This window comes from Manis javanica, chromosome 2 (assembly GCF_040802235.1).
Source record: "Manis javanica isolate MJ-LG chromosome 2, MJ_LKY, whole genome shotgun sequence".
NCBI lineage: Eukaryota > Metazoa > Chordata > Mammalia > Pholidota > Manidae > Manis > Manis javanica.
This window is the reverse complement of record NC_133157.1, coordinates 61,167,835-61,180,712: the sequence shown is the minus strand read 5'-3', so window position 1 is coordinate 61,180,712 and position 12,878 is coordinate 61,167,835. Positions and strand designations below refer to the sequence as shown.

Here is a 12,878-nt window from a genome sequence, read left to right as displayed (position 1 = left end):
TCACACCAGTCAGAATGGCTACCATCCAAAAGACAAGAAATAACAAGTGTGGGCCTCACTAGTTAATTGGGACATTGGTAAATAAGAATAGTTCTGGAGGGGCATACCCAAGATGGTGACAGAGCTGGAAACCACTGTAGATTAGGAATGCCTGAAGGAGCTGGGGTGTATTTCTCCTGGAGAAGAATTATTAAGGGAAGACATGAAAGTGAAGTTCAGTGGTACAAGTTACAGTGAAGTAGAGTTAGGCACAGAACTAAAAAGAACTCACTAACAACTAGAGCTAGTCATCAAAGATAAATCTATGAATTATTAATTCCTGGAAATGTTCACACAGCCTGGAACTGCCTTTTTTTTCAGGATGATTTAGAAGGTATTCTTCTCTTAGGAGGGGAATTTATAAGGTCTCCTTTTTACCCTAAGATACTATGGCTTTTCAGAATAGTTGTTTTACTTCCCTCACTTACATTTCACAGTGATACCAGAGGCAGGAATCTTTCATCTTCAATCTAACTCTCAAGATTTTACCCTTGAATGAACTTTTCTCTACCAACTGAAGCAAGTCCTTAAAACATTCTAGTCAATATATCATCAAATGAGCCAGGTTTTCAAACCTTATTAGTGTGATTCCTTGGGAACTATGTCAATTTTCCACATTCTTTTATCAATATTATTTATTTCACCCTAAACTCTGTTTTTGTTCTATTTTTTTTATTAGGATATTATTGATATACAATCTTACGAAGGTTTCACATGAGCAACAGTGTGGTTACAACATTCACCCATAATATCAGTACCCCCACCCCGTCCCATTGTAGTCATTATCCATCAGTGTAGCAAGATGCTATAGAGTCACTACTTGTCTTCTCTGTGCTATACTGCCTTCCCCGTGACCCCCCCACATTAGGTGTGCTAATCATAATGCCCCTTAACTCCCTTCTCCTTCCCTCCCCACCCACCATCCCAAATCCCTTCCCTTTGGTAAGCTCTAGTCCCTTCTGGGAGTCTGGGAGTCTGCTGCTGTTTTGTTCCTTCAGATTTGCTTCGTTGATATACTCCACAAATGAGTGAAATCATTTGGTACTTGTCTTTCTCCACCTGGCTTATTTCACTGAGCATAATACCCTCTAGCTCCATCCATTTTCTTGCAAATGGTAGGATTTGTATTCTTCTTATGGCTGAATAATATCCCATTGTGTATATCTACCACATCTTCTTTATCCATTCATCTACTGATGGACACTTAGGTTGCTTCCATATCTTGACTATTGTAAGTAGTGCTGCAATAAACATAGGGGTGCGTATGTCTTTTTGAATCTGTGATCTCATTTTCTTCTGGTAAATTCCTAGGAGTGGAATTCCTGGATCATATGATATTTTTAGTTTTCTTTTTTTGAGGAGCCTCCATATTGATTTCCACAATGGTTGAACTAGCTTACATTCCCACCAACAATGTAGGAGGGTTCCCCTTTCTCCACATCCTCACCAGCATTTGTTGTTTCTTGTCTTTTGGATGTTGTCCATCCTAACTGGTGTGAGATGACATCTCACTGTGCTTTTAATTTGCATTTCCCTGATAATTAGCAATGTGGAGCATTTTTCATGTGTCTGTCGGCCATCTGAATTTCTTCGGTGGAGAAGTGTCTGCTAAACCCTGTTTTTAAAGTCAAACATCTCATTTTCAAAACTCTTTGTATCTAACAACAGAGTGAGGCTAAACACAAGATGAGAAACTTGTAAAGGGTAGCAAATATTTGCCTTTTACCTGGTGGATGATGTCAGGATGAGAGAAAGGCAGATGTGAAATTCTGGACTTGGTTTTAAGGCAGTAATTAGGGGTCATGTAGCCTCAGAGAATTGTCTCCAGACAGGATCAGTCACTGTAAGCAAAGTTAGTGGCTGAGCCTGGGCACGGTAAGAGGGATCTGGGAAGTCCCTACCCTTCCCCTTATTACACACACACCTCCCCCATTTCTCCATCTTCCTGCCTGAACACTCACCTTGGGAGATAATTTCCTTTAGGCTTTAAAGCTCTTTTAGACTTTAAGAAACTCCTATTTATTAGCTTAACCAGGGCAATATACCAAGACTTGAGAAAAAGGGCCATTTTTAGGGAGGTAGGGTCCAGGGCTATCCTCGGAAGATACAGTCATGAGAAAACCAAACCTTATCCTTTTTCATTTATTTTGCCACTGATTTAGTGCTAAGCACTAGACACTAGTTATACAGGATAGTAAAACAGCATCCCTGTCCTCAAGTAAGAAGCTCTCTAACTTTTTACATGGGTATATCCTATATAAAAGGAAGACATACCAGAAGATGACTAAAATGGGGAAAGCCTCTCGGGTATGTGTGGTTGGGGCGACCCATAGTAGGACCTTTACCCTGGTGATGATCCTTTGCCTTTAGTCACTAAGGGGAATGACCAGAACCTACTGGTTTGGTCAGTGGAGGACACCAGACCAAGCAAGGGAAAAGCCATCCTGTAAGGACTAGAGGGGAGTCAAACGGAATCTCTCCATTGAGTGTTGGGACCGTGAATTTTTGCTGCAGGGTTTTTGCTGTAGGTCATCTGTAGAATTAAGTAGGAGTCACCATGGGTAAGGATGAAGAGCCAAAATTTCTCAGAACTTTCTTCTGGCACCTCAGAGAATGTCAGATGAAAGAAGTAGCATGTTATAAAGGAAGACTTTTTACCTGTAAATACTGGAACGAAATTCTCCACCAGTAACGATGGCGGACTACTGTGGAGATTCACAATTGTTAGGGATGTGTGGCAGAATATCATGGAGAGCAGGGAATGGGGAGTAATTGTATAGTGTTTCCTCATTGAGTCTGTATGACCTTTCCAACCTGCCTTGAGGCATATAGGTACCAGCTTAGACTGGGGGCAAATATGTCATGACATCTTAATTGCTAGAAATAGGAAGCTAGACTGTGGAGGTGGGGAGAAGCTGCTCTTTCCAAGCCACCAGGGTTTTTTTTCTCCCATAAGGAAAATTTCTAATTTACATGTGGGATTGGTTTCATGAAAAGGAAAACTTGATAATTTTTTAATCACATAAATGTCAAACATTGTGTGGGCTATTCTTCATAAATTATTTCACTTAACCCCTTCCAACAATTTGGTATATCTTCCAACAAGGTAAGTAGGATTATCCCCATTTTTCTGATGAGAAATGGGAGCCGAGAGTCTTGTGTCCAAAGTGACACAACCAGTAAGTAGGGAACAGTTCTGGGGTCCAAAGACAGGTTTATCTTACTTCAAAGTTCTTTACACCAACCACAAAGGAAAATGTATTGTAGGATTAGTACTAAACAAAGTGTCATTTAGAAGAAAAATGTATTGGTAGAAATGCTCACTATTTCCAAGCAGACATTAGTAATCGTCTCTCAGGGGACGCTGACCTTGAGTTGTATCTGAAACCAGAGCTGCAGGGAGCTCAGGTTCAGACACTTCCGCTCCACTTAGAACACCGCCACAGAAGGAAAAACAGTGGTGAAAGGCAGCTTCAGGCAGATCATGGCAAAATGATCAATGCAGCTTTCTTGGGTGATAGGAGTAAAGGGACTATATTTTATCTGTCTGGGGGAATCAAACAGTTGCCTAGAAGGTGAGTATAAATCTGTTGCTTTAAATTCTTTATCTTATTCATCTGGCCCCCAAAACTTAAGCTTAAATAAAACTCTCCCACTTATGCAAAGTCATGTTTACATGTAAAAGTACATCTGTGGTCCACAGTTTGGTACCTCACAGCCTTCTTAGGAAGCACTGGCCACTTCGGCCTTTGCAGACCCGTGGTCGTCTGTGGATCGGCAGGCGCACAGGTCACCCTGAGAAGCACTGGTCCGCTTCACTTTTAGTTACAACAGCCTCACCATGGGCTCCTTCTAAGGTAAATCTAACCTTTTGACCCGCAACATGGTTGTTGCCTATTAATTAATTGCTAATTATTTCTTTTTCTCTTTCTCTCTCTTTTTATTTTTATTTTTTATCCAAGCAACCAGGGGCCTACTTAAAGCAGTCTTTAAATAATGCAGACCTTCTGAAGGAAGTAAGAGATTAGGAGGTCTAGATTATTTTCCTTTCTATGATTGCTGTATAACTCTGAATATGACTTGGATTTTTAGTTGCCTCCGGTGGCACCAGGGTAGAACCCTGATATTTGCATATTTCTTCCCCTGCTTTTCCCCTTTCCTGATCATCACTGCAGCCACACTTTCAGAGGAACCAGATACAAGTGGGAATGAGGTAGAGAGAACATGTGAGCTCCAAACTGGCCTTGTTGTAGCCTTACTGTAGAATCTGATTTAAAAACCAAACCAGATAACACACCACTCTCCAGACCTTTCCTTTGTCACCCCTGTTTTGCAGAAACATGATTTTCTGTCAGTGATGATACCATTACAACCTTACAGGGTTTCTAGGCTGCATTCCCAGGAACAGTTTTGGGGGAAAGTTTTACTTCTCTTTTGCTTCCCCTCCGCAACGGTCCTTTCTGTGAACTTCAGACTTACTCTTCAACCTAATCTTCTTTTGAGGTCAATTACTAAATGGTTCATAGGCATGCACCCCAGCTCCGATCTCAGTTACCAAATCAGAGCCTGTCCCTCAGGCAAGTCTAATAATCATCTTCCGCAAGTGCTGAAGGCCCACGTGAAACTGGATATTTTTCCCCCTTAGGGTTCCTGATGGAGAGAAAGAATCAGGGAAACCCACATGCAGAGGGCTGAGCAGAGAACAGAAATCCCAGAGCCTTCCAGCTTCAGTTGTTCCTACTACTCTGCCACTTGGGGCTGGAGCGGGAGAAGATCTGCTGTAGGAAAAATAGTGGCTTCTAGAGGCTTTGGGAAGGGTTCTCTCAGGATCTCTAGGTAGACCTGAAAGTGTGTAAACAACCCTACAGTTACAGGAAAATGAAGATATCAGTGTCTGACAAACAGGTAACTGAATGGTTTGATGAATGAATAGGCAAAAGGGAAAAAGAAGAAGCGATGACGAGGGCTGAGTACGGATGACATACACTTTTTTTTTTCTAGGACCTTTTTTAGAGTTATTTATATTTTTTTCAGTTGCTCCAGGATGATGCACAGACACCACCTCCAGGCCAAAAGTTTCTGGGTCACTTCACCTTACTGATTGCTAGACTAGAAAGAAGTTCTACACCTCCCAGGGGAGGGATAGAATAAGTAAGCCTGGATTGTAACAACAGAGAGAGAAAAGGAAAGGGCAAGCAAAGGAATCTGCATTCTCTTTCTTCTGTTTTATTTGCTGGTGGTTATGGGCAAGTCAAATTCTTCATGCCTATTTTCTGTAACTGTGAGTTGTAGGTAATATCACTGAGGCACCCTGAAGGTAAATTCATTGATGCTAGATTTGTGAAAACATAAAGGGAAATACCATTTTGGGCAACATTTCAAGAATATGCCTTCAAAGCAAACCCTCAATTCTCGTCAGCTCTTGCCTAAACAAGTCCTACTTGGACTTTAACATGTACATGAACCACCAGAGAGCTTTTTTTCTTTATTAAGATAAAATTGACATACAATATCACATTAGTTTCATGTGTACAATATAATGATTTGGCTTTTATATACTTTGCAAAATGATTGCCGCAATAATCTAGTTACTGTCCATACAAAGTTAATAACACTATTATTGACTATATTCCCCATGCTATATATTATATCCCCCATGACTTATTTATTTTGTAACTGTAAGTTTGTACTTCTTGATCCCCTTAACCCATTTTATCACCCTCCAGCCAGGCTCCCCTCTGGCAACCACCAATCTATTCTTTGTATCTATGAGTCTGGGTTTTGTTTTATTTGTTTTGTTTTCTAGATTCTACATGTAAGTGAAATCATACAGTATTTGTCTTTCTCTGTCTGACTTATTTCACTTAACATAATACCCTCAAGGTCCATCTATGTTGTTATAAATAGCGAGACTTCATTCTTTTCACAGCTAAGTAGTATTCCATTATGTCTATATACCACCTCTTCTTTACCCATTGATCCATCAATGATCACTTAGGTTATTTCCATATCTTTGATATTGTAGATAGTGCTGCAATGAACATAGTGGTGCATACATAATTTTGAAGCAGTATTTTCATTTTCTTTGGATACATACCCAGAAGTGAAATTGCTGAATCATATGATAGTTCTATTTTAACTTTTTCAGGAACCTCCATGTTGTTTTCCATAGCAGCAATTTACGTTCCCACCAGCAGTGCCTGAGGATTCCCTTTTCTCCACATCCTCACCAACACATTATTTCTTATCTTCTTGGTAATAGCCATTTTGACAGGTATAAGGTGATATCTCATTGTGGTTTTGATTTGTATTTTCCTGATGATTAGTAATGCTGAGCATCTTTCCATGTGCCTGTTCATCATCTGTATGACTTCTTTGGAAAAAATGTCTCTTCAGATCCTCTGCCCATGTTTTAATCAGATTGTGTATTTTTGTTATTGAATTGTACAAGTTCTTTTAAAATTTTGGATATTGACCCTTTACTGGATATATGATTTGCAGATATCTCCCATTTTGTTGATGGTTTCCTTTGTTGTGCAGAACTTTTTAATTTGATGTAGTCCCTCTTGTTTATTTTCTCTTTTTTTGCTCTGTCTTTAGAGTCAAGTCCAAAAAACATGGCTAATACTGATGTTAAGGAGCTTAGAACCTGTATTTTCTTCTAGAGGTTTTATGTCTTCAGGTCTTACATTCAAGTCTTTAACCCACTTTGAGTTAATTTTTGAATATGATATAAGATAATGGTCCAATTTCATTCTTTTGCATGTAGCTGTCTAGTTTTCCCAGCTCCATTTATTGAAGAAACTGTTTTTTCCCCATTGTATAGCCATGCCTCCTTTGTTGTAAATGAATAAACTGTATATGTATGGGTTTATTTCTGGGCTATCTATTCTGTTCCATTGATTTAGGTGTTTGTATGCCATTACTATAATGTTTTGATTATTATAGCTTTATAGTGTAGTCTGAAATGCAAAAGCATGATACCTCTAGCTTGGTTCTTCTTTCTCAAGATTGCTTTGGCTATTTGGGATCTTTACGGTCCCATAAAAATTTTTTATTATTTGTTTTAGTTCTGTGAAAGCCACTGGAATTTTGCTAGGTATTTCATTGAATATGTAAATCACTTTGGGTTGAACATTTCAACAATACTAATTCTTCCAATTCATTAATTATTATTTCTATATTCCAATCCATGGAATATATATTTCCATTTATTGTGTCTTCTTCAATTTCTTTCACCTATATCTTACAGTTTTCAGTGTAAAGGTATAACCTTCTTGGCTAAATTTATTCCTATGTATTTTATTCTTTTTGATACAATTTTAAATGGAATTGTCTTCTTGGTTTCTCTTTCTGATATTTTGTTTAGTGTGTAGACACAAAACAGATTTTTGTATATTAATTTTGTATCCTGTAACTTCACTGAATTCATTTACCAGTTTTATAGTTTCTTGGTAGAGTCTCTAGGGCTTTCTATACATAGTATCATATCATCTGCAAATAGTGACAGTTTTACCTCTTCTTTTCTAATTTAGATGCCTTTTATTTCTTTTTCTTTCCTAATTTCTAGGACTTGCAATACTATGTTGAATAAAAGTGGCATCTAAGAGTTGAGAGTGGGCAACCCTGTCTTGTCTCTGATCTTAGAGGGAAGGCTTTCAGATTTTTACTACTGGGTATATTAACTGTGGGATTGTCATACATGACCTTTATCATGTTAAAGTATGTACCCTCTATACCTACTTTGTTGATTTTTATCAAATGTATATTGAATTTTGTCCAATGCTTTTTTTGCATTTATTGAAATGATCATATGATTTTTATCTTTTATTTTGTTAAAATGGCATATCACATTGATTGAATAGTGCATTCTTTTTGCTGCTCTGTCTGGATGAGTTCCATCCAATATTTTGTCTTCTGGCTCACTGATCGATTCATTTGTTTCATCTAGTCTCCTGTTGAACCACTCTAGTGTATATTTTTCAGCTCAGTTATTGCATTCTTTACCTCTCTGACTTCTGTTTGGTACTTTCTTATATTTTATGTCTCTTTGTTGAAGTTCTCACTGTGTTCATCCATTTTTCTCTTAAGTTCAGTGAACATTTTTATGACCATTACTTTTAATTTTTTATTAGGTATATTACATATCTTCACATCCTTAAGGTCTTTTTCTGAGGTTTTATCTTATTCCCTCACTTGGAATGTATTTCTCTGTTTCCTTATTTTACTTAACTCTTTTTGCTTCCATGTATTAAGTGAACCAGCTACTTTTCTCAGTCTTGAAGGAGTAATCTTGTGTAGATGAAACTTATTCACTCTTACCTCTTCAACTTTTGTAATTTTCTAAACAACCTGATTTATTATCGATATGTACCCCATTGTTGAGTGTGTGCCAAGACCTGTCAGTGTTCCAAGTGTTCTAGTTTCATTTAGCACCTAGTTTCAGGCTGATCAGAAACCAGACCCTCAGGCTACGGTCTTTAAAGCATTTAAATATATACAGTCCTATGGGCCACAATTGTAAATCTTACTGAACTCCAGATTGGGAGATCTGGAGGTGTCCCTTGGGTGACAATTGCAAAAATTGGGTCTCCAGATGAGTGTATAAGCGTCTTTCTGTGAGGTCTCATCAAGTTGTAATGAGGCCAATGGGGAGCACAAGGATGGTGTCTCTCTGCTTAGGTTCCCTGGGACTGCCTCCATCACCTCAAAATGCATGGGAAGCCTGAAGCCTGTCCCTCATGCTAAAGCTCCTGGATGAGTAAACAGACCTTTTTCACACAAAGATTGGAATGTGTTTCAGTCAGCTGTCTATGAAGTGCCCTAGTTGGTGCTGGCCTGCCAATAATTGTCTTTCCAGTGTTTTAGTCCCTTGGAGGTCAGGAGCACCAGGCCCCTTGGCCAGCGGGTCCTGGTGAACAAATGTGTATGGTTTGCATGCAACTGCTGGCTTTAGCAGGGCAGGTGGAGAATGCAGGGAGTGGGACACATTACCAGCTGCAGAAAGGCAGTGGAAAAACGGCTTGGCTGCATATACACATAGGCATCAGCAATGCTGCAGAAGAATGTCCTACACACACGTGCCAGCCCCATATTGGAGTGAAAGAATGCCATGACCACTCTAGCTCACCAGCCACAACCAAGGTGCAGAGCAGTGTCACAACTGCCCAAATATGCTAACTTTAGCAAGGGAACCAGAGAATGCTGTGACCATTTACACTTGCCTGCCCCAGACTACATCCTCCAGCCTCAGCCAGGCAGTGGGACAGTGCAGTGACCACTCATCCCTGCTTATCCCAACAAGGTAGTGGGAGGGAGTCACACTTGAATGCACCTGCCTGCACTAGTAGGTTGGTGAAAAGCACATAAATATCATCCACCAGTGTCTCTGTCCCTGCTGAGAGCCCCAGATATTCCCTTCCCCTCTAGCAGGTGCCCCCAGACCAGCAAATGAATCTCCTTTACATACAACCCAAGTTATTTTCCTATTGGTGTTTTTTGTGCTGGATCCTGGGGCGAGTGAGCCCACATGTGAGAATCTCAGTTTCCAATAGCACACTGGGTTCCTTGGATGGCAGCCCCATTGGTTTTCTAAGATAAGCATTTTGAGGAGCTCATCTTTCCAGTGCAGAGACCAAAGGTTGGAGTGCCTGATGTAGGACACTCACCCCTCACTCCTCCAGGAGAAGCACTGGACTAGTGAGATTCTTCCCTTTTGTGTGTCCCTGTGCCGGGGATAGGGTTTTTGCCAAGACTGTGTCTCTATCTCTCCTATCTGTCTAGATGTGGTCCTGTATCCTTTGTTGTAGGGAAGGGTTCATCTAGTATTCAGATCTTTTTCAGAGGAGAAATGATCCGTATGTAACTGTAGATTCAGCATGTCCATGGGAGAAGGTGAGTTCAGAATCTTCCTACATCACCATCTTGGACCCCTCCACCCTGGAGGGTTTATTCAGTTGCAAGTTCTGATTCAGTAGGTCTTGGGTTGGGCCCAAAATTCTGCACTTCTAACAAGTTGCTTGGTGATGCAGAGCTTCCTTAAGGAGGTCCTAGACCATTGCTTCAGTGCCTTCGAGCTTCAAATCTTGCCCAGTTTCTCATACCATCATCCCCCAGTGGGCACTCTGGCTATCATCAATGACTTGCAGAGCCCCGAACATGCCATGCTCTTCAGATTGGTGTGGCTCTGTATGTCTGCCCTTCAACCCCCTTCACTGAATGAGCTCCTTCGTGCCTCAGTTCACAGGTAATCTCTTCCATGAAAACTTCTCTGGCTTTCCAGCCTTCCAGGCAGTCAGGGCCCCTCTCCTCTGTGCTCATCATACTGTGCTATAATATGCTATTTGCATTTTCTGGAAACTCAAGGTACACCCTACACAAGGGTCCTTGGCTGAGGAGGCAAGAGGGCACTGAAATATATCCTGTTCTTCACTTGCTATGCCTGAGCTCTGGTGTGAAACTGCCACCACCAGGAGGAACAGATGACTTTTCCTAATTCGTACAAAGGTGCCATATGGGCTGATTGTCTTTTCTACCAAGATGTGGGGTCCTTGAGGAAGGGATCAAGTTTCATTCATTTTTATGTTTCTATCTCCTGGCATGGTGCCTGTCACAATTCAGTGTTCAAGAAATGTTTGATGAGTGAATTATGAGAAAAAGAAATGAAGAGTTAACTGAGAGGAAAGCACAGACAATAGTTTCATTCAGTCCTAATGTAAATCAGCTGAACTGTGAGAAAGAGGTCTGGGATTTGCTAATATGCTGCTAAAAAGGCACAGTCCTAAAAATTCCATTTTACTAAAGGGATTATGATAGATGTTAGTGAAAAGACTATAAAGGCTTCAGTCAGCACATTTAGAAGGCTCCTCAGATCCGGCAAAGAAATAGGCTGCCCAGAATCAATACCAAATTGTCTTCAAATCTGGGGGAGGTGATGGAGACTCTGAGGACATTATTTGGTCATAAGATTTTGGAGCTACTGAAAGTAGCAATTTCTACTGCAAAAACATCCTGAGAACAAAAGGTGATGAGAAAACCATGAATTTACCTAGAGGGGCTGAAGTGAGAAACAAAACAGAATGTACTGGATAGTGAAAGTGAGTTTCCCACACCTGTTAAGGGTTTAGGTTTTGTTGAGAAAGGCACAGCCAGATAAAGAATTGTCTTAATGCAATCTTTTAAATGGGGGTTATTTAATCTGTTTTGCAAGAGTTCCTCAGTTACTTGTACATAAGTGTCTCTCTGACAAAACTGTAAGTTCCTAGAAATTGGAACCTCAACTTAGACACCTTTTATCTTCCTGGGATTGTGTGATGCTCTGTGAGACGAGGTAGGCAACAGGATTTGCAGGGAGTTTACAGCTGTCATCAATGATAAAATAAGGAGGTACAAAGTTCTACTTATCCTCAGCCAAAATATCCAGAATTTCACTTTGAAACTATGAAAGACGTTCCTCTACAAAACATACTGATACTTTGCAAAAACCCAACCTGAACTTTGCCTTCTTTTGTCATCTTATTCTCATTCAAGCTAGTTTCTGAAGATACAACTGTGGTTCTGCATTAGCGGGAACTGAAATCTTGACTACTGTATGTATGCTATCATGTGACTTCAGGATAAAATGTTATTCAAAACAAAACCTAAATTAAACACATACACACATGCACAGAAGGAAAAGTAGGGTAAAAATCTCTAAATTTCCATTTATCTTTTTTTCTAAAATTTAATCCAGATCTCCATTGCCTCAAGGCAATTCAGCAATCAAAAAGAATGTGATAACCCTTAGATCTTTTCATCTAAGGGAATCTCTGGTTAAGTTATCTAGGACCAGCTTTATGATAAGGGTGATGTGGAGTCATTATCCAAAGAATAGAGATAAGGCCTTTCTGACACATCACTATCATGGGACAAAACAAATAACCACCGGAGAACCTGTGGCCTATGCTGGAGTCAAGAACTGGGTACTTGCAAAGTTTCCTCTTTTTAAGGCAATAAAAAAAAATGCTGACTTCATGTACTTATTCCCTGTGTCATTTCTAGAAGAAATGTAGGCTAGTTGATTTCTTCTCTTTTTGCCTAGAAAATATCCCATATAGTAAATGTTATCTTTTTTAAAAAAAGCTTTTAATTATTTAAAAATACACTCATTTTAGAAAAATTTAGAAAGCATAAGGGAGTTCCAAAAGGAAGGGTCCCTCAAATGCCACCAAGCACACCCTACACTAATATTTCACTGTAGCTCTTCACATCAAAGAGAAAATCAACACATGAAAAGCTGTATTCATATATTCACTAAGTGAATCAAATTCAGGCTATCCTCTTACACTTTGAGGATCAGTGGAATTGTGAAAGTAAAATAATCTGGAAATACTAAATTTCAAATTCAAAAAGTAAGAAAATACAATAATAATGATTCCCTGTTTTCAGTGGATAAGAGTGCAAATTTTCCTGATTTGTTACATGCCTTTTTTTACTTTTTTCCAAACAGCTGGGAAAGGTTTTGACACACTTGTTTACTGTTTCTGCATCTCCAGAGGAAAGTTGAAAGCACCTTCTCAGATACTGGCTGGCACCAAAAAAAAAAAATTTCCATTCAGGAAAGTTAAAGAAATCCCAGAACACTATTTATCAAGAAATTCAGATGTATCCTTTTGAAAAAGAGTGACTCTTGAAATTTTATTACTTAGAATGTCTGTTCTAAAATCTTATAAGACATTTCTTTCAAGTGCCCATAACATCTTTCCTTTCCTTCATACATAGCTTTCTTTCTTGGCTTCTTTACCTGGTTCTCAGAAGAACTCTGAAGTGACCTAACACCTTTGGACAACACATAGTAGGCT

At 39.5% G+C, this 12,878-nt stretch overlaps 1 protein-coding gene across 1 annotated transcript in view; it reads left to right on the top strand.

The window, feature by feature from the left end:
• The window catches only part of PDCD1LG2 (programmed cell death 1 ligand 2), a 76,551-nt gene extending 63,946 nt beyond the window's left edge, over window positions 1-12,605 (top strand). Inside the window, exon 7 of the mRNA XM_073219851.1 lies at window positions 12,527-12,605. The gene's annotated coding sequence lies outside the window, so the exon portion shown is untranslated. The remainder of the gene's footprint in view (window positions 1-12,526) is intronic.
• The last annotated feature ends 273 nt before the right edge of the window (window positions 12,606-12,878 follow it).